Genomic DNA, 7,724 nt, shown 5'->3' on the forward strand with positions numbered 1-7,724 from the left:
TGTGCCTGGCCTCTAAGCCCTCCAAGCCCTCCCTTTTTAAAGGCCAACATCCTTTAATTGTTCAAGTCTGCATTTTCAACAAAGACATTATCCTGACTTCTCTCCTTGCTTTGTCCAATTTTTCAAAGAGCGGTGATATGGGTAAGAACCTGCACTGCAGTCATATAGAAGAAAACCTGTCTCATTTATAGATTATCTGTGTAAAACTGGGTAAGTTAAAATAATGTCTTGAAGCCAAATTTCCCCATCTATAAAATGAGGATGACACTAGCCTTAGTTCATAGTATTATGAACTAATGGTGTTCATAAAGCCCTTCATCTAAAATCTGGGACGTAATAATAAAAGCCAACACTTAATTAGCCTTTGCCACATATCAGACACCATTCTAACTACTCACCCTGTGTCCCCCCCCCCTCAAAAAAATGTATGGCCTACAAGGACTCCATATTAAAGATAATGAAATTTAAAGTATATAGGGGTTAAATGTCTTGCCCAAAGTCATTCTAATAGTACCAGAAGTAGGGCTGTAACTAAACACACAGTCTTCAGATTCTTGTTCTTACCTCCATATGCCTCGCTACCTAATCTAGTGTCAGCTGCAGATATTACTCGTAATTACTAATTCCTGATTTTTTTCAAACATCCCTAGTGAGACTTTATTGTAATTAATTATATGGTTAATTATATACTAATTATATAAATGGATCCCCTATTAAAACAAACAACTTGTGAATTATGGCTAGATCTTCTGTGGTTTTTTTTTTTTTTTTTTTTTTTTTTTTTTCTTTTTTTTTTTTTTTTTTTTTTTTTTTTTTTTGCCCTACGGTTCTTAAATGGTCCCATATTTGATAGTCATTGACACATATTGTGAATAAATGAATATATGTGGTGCCTCTAATAATGAATATATGTGGTACCTCTAGCACATGTACTCTGTGGACTCATGTCACACAGCAATTTGTTCATCCTGGCTCATATGTGGAAACCGTCCCATGTATCAAGCATTGAACTATGAAAACATCCCATAGAAACGTTGATTAAATTAATTATATCTGAGTTACAATGCTGTAAGCACCAGGAAGTACTATAGACTGGCAAATACATTTCATCCAAGGTAAGACTTTTTACTCTCACCATGTAGCCCAGCAGACTGAAGGTTGCAGAGGTTATGTGGTTGTCTTCTGTCTATACAGGACACAGTCATAACTTGAAGCCAGGTCTCTTTCTTCTTTCACTTGTTTCACATAGAACTGCATGCTGTTAAATTTCAGCTCCCAGACGAGGCTTAAACTAAGCTTTCAATCTGAAATAGTCCTGAAAGAGCAATTAAGTTACCTAATTATATCAAATAAAATACCCTTACATGATCTTTAAATTATTTTGCATTGGTTCTACTTTGTATAGTATATTTTGTTGTGTTTGTTATACATGAAAAGGTAATTATACCTTTCCTACAAAATCCAAGGAAAGATCCTATTTTAACGTATTGATAACTTAAACATAGACATTGCATGCACAGATAGTCACAGACAGTACTGAACACAATGCATAAATAACTCTTCTAGGTAAATGGAAATATTTAGACGTCCATGTACCAAGAGGGAACCTGAAAATTTCACTATTTCAGGCTGTCTCCTCTTCTTTGCCTATTTTCTTTCTTCTCCTGGTTCAATAAGTTGACCTCTTTACTCAGTATAGACATGGCTGCAGTTAGCATGTGGAACCATAATTCTTTTAATCTTTTCTCAGGTTCTTATAATTATTTAACAAGATGCTTTGTAATTAATTCACTTCCTCCCTCCTTCTATATGTCCTTTCCTTTCCCTGGAGTTAATACACATTTGCTACTTAGTAAGTGGACTCACAATTCATGCTTACCCCTATCCTCACCTTCAAATAAAGCACCTCTATCCCTAGATAAAAGCATTTCAAATATTATTTCACAAGGACCTTCACCATGTGGCCCATAGAGTTGACTGCCTTAAAACTTAGAGTGTCCTAAGAATATTTAAATGTACCCTTTGTCAACCACCCCTTAAAAGTGAGATATAGCTAGGCTTTTCTTTCTGTAGTCATTAGGAACAGGCACTGTTAGACATTTTATTTATGTAATTCCAGCTAATGTTCAATAAGACTTTGTGAAATACTGATGATTCTACTCAATGTACAGACATATCCTAGTGTGCCAGGGTATTACTGGTCTCAGAAGTAACTTCAGTCAATGACTAAAGGAAGGTGAAAGAAAAACACCTAGCTTCTTGGCCTACCTGTTGGGTCGACTCTGAGACATGTTCTATAATGTCTCTTAGAGTTTCCCAGTGGGACTGCGCCTTAGTTACGCATAACTGTAACCTACTTATTAAAAGATCCTTTGTTAACTATTAATCCTTCCCAGTATCTGACTCACTACCAAGCACTCCCTCTTACTAAATAGGAAGGTACTCCCTGGGATCTCTTTCCTTAAACCCTTGACTTGGGTCCATCAGATCACAAAAGACCACTACTAGAAGGTAGAACTCAGATGTACAGGTATAAATTTGGGTTTACAAAGCCCGCACCTGCACCCACACTTCCTACGGTTCCCTGGTTCAAATTTAGTACCCTTGTTCCAGTGATTTTCTTCCTGGTACAGAATTCACACTGACAATGAATGCTCCCACCTTAGAAAGCTCTGATGAGGAAGTGGTATCTTGTAATTATGTATTTATTTTTTTGTTAACATTTGGGCTTAGGCCAGATTCTTGTCCTCGGCAGTAGAAGAAAAATCTCCTTCTTTAAAGCAGACCTGGAAAGATCAGTCTTTGAAGATGCAAAAGGAATATTTCTCTGGCCTCCAATTTCTTGTGTCCTTAGGTGACCTCTGTGGAGAGTCACTCAGATGTATGCCAACAAAGCCTTAGCTGCTCTCTGCTGTGCGCTGAATCCCATAACATGGGAAGAAATGGCCCTGCTATTCCATTTAAATAAGCACTGAGTCAGCAGCATTAGCACTTTGCTAATATTGCTATAGGAGCATTCACTGAAAGCCAATGTTGCTTTTGAACTCCATGAGTCTGATGGCAAAATACAGACATAGAAGCATGGACAGATAGAAATAGATATAATGGATGTGTGGGTGTGTGCACGCGTGCACGTGTGTGTGTTTTCTAATAGCTATTCAGAATTGAGAACCTCCTCTTTCAAGTTTTAGATTGTACTTTAAAAACATCTTCAGAGCATATTTTAAATGATAACTTGAAGAATAGCAGATGATGAAAATGACTCTGAAGAATGTCTGTATCTTAACTGCATATTTCTCAGCATCTGATGTATGTAGTCCATAGTAGTACATCCGAAGAAGAAAATACAGAAATATTTTTTAATTGAGCTGAAGAAAGAAAAGAAAAATATCAGGTGAGTTTCGGTCTCCGGATTGAGCATGAGGAAGCCGGTTTCAGTGGAACCGACGATAGAGGGAGGGTGAGATGTGGCATGCAGAGATAAAGGGCTGCATGGGACCAGGTAAGATTCTTGGCTTCATCTTTAAGGGGACTTCAGAGGCAGGAATGCATAGTAGTGGTGAAAAAGCATTTGTAAAGACCAAAGGTTCAAATTCAAATTCTGGCATTCTCACCTGTATACAACGTATGTAACTGATTAAAGTTGCTAAAATCTCTGTGTTAACTTTTACATTGAAAAACAGAGGTAATAATACCAATTTCAGCAGCAAAATGCCCTAACAAATTAAATGATTCAAAAACACTATTTTCTTTTTAATTTTTTCCTCTGTGGAGAATCAGATTCATTCATTACTCAGGTTGTAATTATAGTTATTATTAATCTTAATAGTAATATAGTTGACAACTTATATTTTATAATATACTTTTATTGAAACTATAGGAAATGTCTTTTTCTGTTAAAACAATCCAGAATTGATCAGAAAGATAGCATTATTGCAATTTTACTGAATATAAATTTAAAGATTTTAAAAATGTTCAAATGTTCTCAACAGATCTTGTCTAATTAGTAAAATGCAAAATGACCTGATAGCTATAGAGCTGATGTATAAAGTTTTGAGTTAAAAGTGATCCTAAGTAAAATACAGTAAAGCTAAATAAGAGTACATGGACTTCATTATTTAATAACTGGTAACTTTAATATGGCTTTACTGTATTTTTACTGTGTTTTTGGCTTGTTTATGACGTAAAGAAAACATACATTCATTAAAATAAAAATATTTGGAAAAGAAAATAACATTTAACATTTTTATTTTCTTTTAGGATTTTGTGTAAGTTTGTGTGTGTTAACACATGCATATGTTATATACTTGGCTTTACACTTTATAATAAACAGTGTTTCTTAAATTTGAGTAATGAATCATCTCTTTTCCAAAGAGAAAAATATAATTTTCTCAGACTGCTACAAATATGTCCTTTGCAGCCTAGGAATAGGCTGTTTGAGAAACAGCGCCTTGAGAAAGTTAAATCCTATCAGGCGAAATAATTTCCACTGAAAATTATCACTATGAAAAAATGCTTTGCATTTACAGCTATTAACTATTTTAGGTAGTAGTTCAGTAGTCACAAAATGAACACACATACACACACACACATACACAAATCGTACAATCCTAAGGCCATTGTATATTGAATATTTTTTCCTTCCCACTATTTGAAAAAAATACATATACCATTTCTTCAAAAAAGTCTGTCCTTATTTGAGATTGCTTCTAGAGAACATGGTCCTAAAATTAGAAATAAATGATTTAAAGACATGTCCATTTGCAAGGCACTTAACATATGTTAACATGTTTCCTTTTGGAAATATTGTGTGGTACTAGTTGTTCCAATCTTTGGTAGTGTATTGGTATGTCTTCCTTTGGGACACAAAGCCTGTTGTATAAGCCAGGTGTTCAAAGTGACAACTCAATGTGCAATGCTCGTAATAACTATGTTTGCAAAAATCACTAGAAATTAGTAAAACCATATGACTGTCTTTTAGCCTTCAAGACCAGTGCCATTCACAGCTAAAAACCCTGGTTCAGCACTTCCCTTCTATCTCCCATCCATAACTAGGAATTCTAGGTACTCTGGGAAAAATCCATCTCCAAAGCTCTTCTAATGCTGATGAATCCTGTGAAAGGTTTGAGTTTGTAGGGACCACTTCAAGTATCTTTCAGCTTGTTTACTGAGAATCATGTCAGAGGCTGAGTCCATTAAAGGGCTGCTTCAGGTTGGCTCATTCAGGTTCCTGACTCTAAACATTTGCAGTTTAGTTGTTGGCATGCAGAACAGTTTCTGAAAGAAATTTCTGATGGATATGATTTGTTCTAGTCTTGGCTCTGCCACTATTAGATAGGTGAACTTGGGCGAGTCTCTCAGTCTCACTGAGCCTTGGCTGCCAACTTTGGGACTTGGGACTAATTTAAGGTGATGCCTATCCTATACATTTTTATAAAAATCAATACACTATTAGGTCATGAAAGACAGTAAGCAGATGAAATTCATCTTTGAATTACCTGTGATAAGCTAATGTCTAGCACAAAGCTCTTACCGTTAGAAATTCTTAGGATTAGATTCATGAATAATTAGTCAACAAACATTTATTGATTACTGACTGTATGGCAGGCAATGTTTGATGTATTGAAGATATAGTAGTGAGCAAAAGATAAACTTGTCATTGCTCTCTTGAAATTTACTTTGTGGTAAATCTTCTTTTGGGAGATAGAGGGTTAAATAAATATATTACATATATAAACACACATATATTTGGGTATAACAGCATATATTTTAAAATAGACAGTTTTATATTGAATAATATTTAATTGCAACACATTGTTTAAGCACAGAAAATAAATTGCAATATTCTTTTCACTGGGAAAAAAATCTAGGCAGTTTGAACTTTAAATGTTCATCAAATTGTTTTTTGCAATTATTAAACACATCAAGGAATGCGTTGTCTCAATATTTAACTTGACTTTAAGATAATTCTATTTTCTACATATGTTTTTATTTTTTTCACTGACATTGAAATTTCATGGTGATATTGTACGAAAGTGTCCTTGGTCATGGAATTAGTTGTGCTTATGATGGTCGAAGAAAAGTATTTTTAGAAGAAACATAACCTTGGTGGCCTTGTATTTAATTGGCAAAAGCTGGAAAACACTGTAATGTAAATAGTGAGATTATATATATGTTCAATTAAACTACGTGCTTGTCCCCCAGTAAAGGACAGAAAACATGATGGAAATTTTGGGGACCAGGTTTTAGCTTATAATAAGCTAACCACAAGTAAACATATTAAAAAAAAAAAAAGCGATGATAACAACATCCTTTTGCCATGCTTGTGTGCATGTGGGTTCAGGTGCACTTGTGAAAATGGAATAGACCACTTCAGATGGTGTGAGTTCACTGAGAAAGTGTTAAGCATGAAACAATCACTTTCTGTATGAGGTTGTTATAAATAGCCTTCATAAGTAATTTAAATAACATGACAATGTAACTGTCCATGGCTGGTCCAGTTTTAACCCTCAGCCCCATGAAATGAAGTGCTTAGGTAGGTATTTGGTGCTACGATGAAAAGTTCATCCACACAGACAATTCAACACCTGTTTGCTGAGCACCCATAATATGCTTGGCACTGAGGCTACAAAGAAGAATGAGCTCCTCAATCCCCGTAATTAAAAGATGATTCCCATTAGACAGGGGCAGGAGCTGTGGTTTAGAAGCCAGAGAGAAATGGATTTGAGTCGCAAACCCCTTATTTACTAACCATGGGAACTTAATCATTCTCTCTACTTTCAAATCATCAGGTTTACCAAAATAAAGAATTCACAAGCATTCACATAGCCCATTCTATTGAGCAGATGCATAGACCACTCTGTTTTTCCAAATCTGCATTTCTGATAAAGTTCCAGGCTGAGAGCTAAAATTGTACCATTTAGAGAGAAACATGCCATTCTCTGCTTCATTAGTCAGAAAACCTGAAATCGTTATATATTAGCTAAAACAACAGCAGCTGATTTTTCCAGGCCCTCCAACTCTGCATAATGCATTACTTTTCACTGTGTTAGTTCATCATTCAGAAATACAGTATATCCTAAAACTGACTCAGGCTAAGAAAGGAGATTTTATTTATCATAAGGTTAAAGTTTTGATAAAGATATGTATTGAACTGGATGTCTCCTGACTTTGGTAAAACAAATACAAAACTTCAGAATGAGTGCAGTTTGATTGGAAATGACATACAATTTTAATAGATTGTGTCCACACGCTGTCCAGTAGTTAATTACAGAATGATGTAAAAGTCACTTGCTGTGTTCTGCAATCAAACTCTTTATCTTAAAATGGGAGATCATTCACCTTTCTTATCAGATTATTATAAATGTTAAAATAGATAATGTCACTCAAAATCATAAAGCATATATAGAAACATATATATTTTTTCTTTAGAAGTTAGCATGTATCTAGCACATAATAGACATTCAAATGAGTTTTGAATACATTAATACATTTGCTCAAGATTATAATAGAATACTTCTTTGAATTCTTCCAACGAGCAATTTTAAGTTTGAAATACAGACATAAGAATATTTAATTTACTGATTACTTTCTTATGCCAGAGGAAGTAGTCATTTCTATGTCATTAGGCTAGAAATTAAACTTGGAAATACACCAAGAATGAAGATATTTTAGTAACTGATGAAACATTATATTAAAGTTAACTTTTTTTTTTTTTTTTGAGA

This window comes from Cebus imitator, unplaced genomic scaffold, assembly GCF_001604975.1.
Source record: "Cebus imitator isolate Cc_AM_T3 unplaced genomic scaffold, Cebus_imitator-1.0 Scaffold151, whole genome shotgun sequence".
In the NCBI taxonomy this organism is placed as follows: Eukaryota; Metazoa; Chordata; class Mammalia; order Primates; family Cebidae; genus Cebus; species Cebus imitator.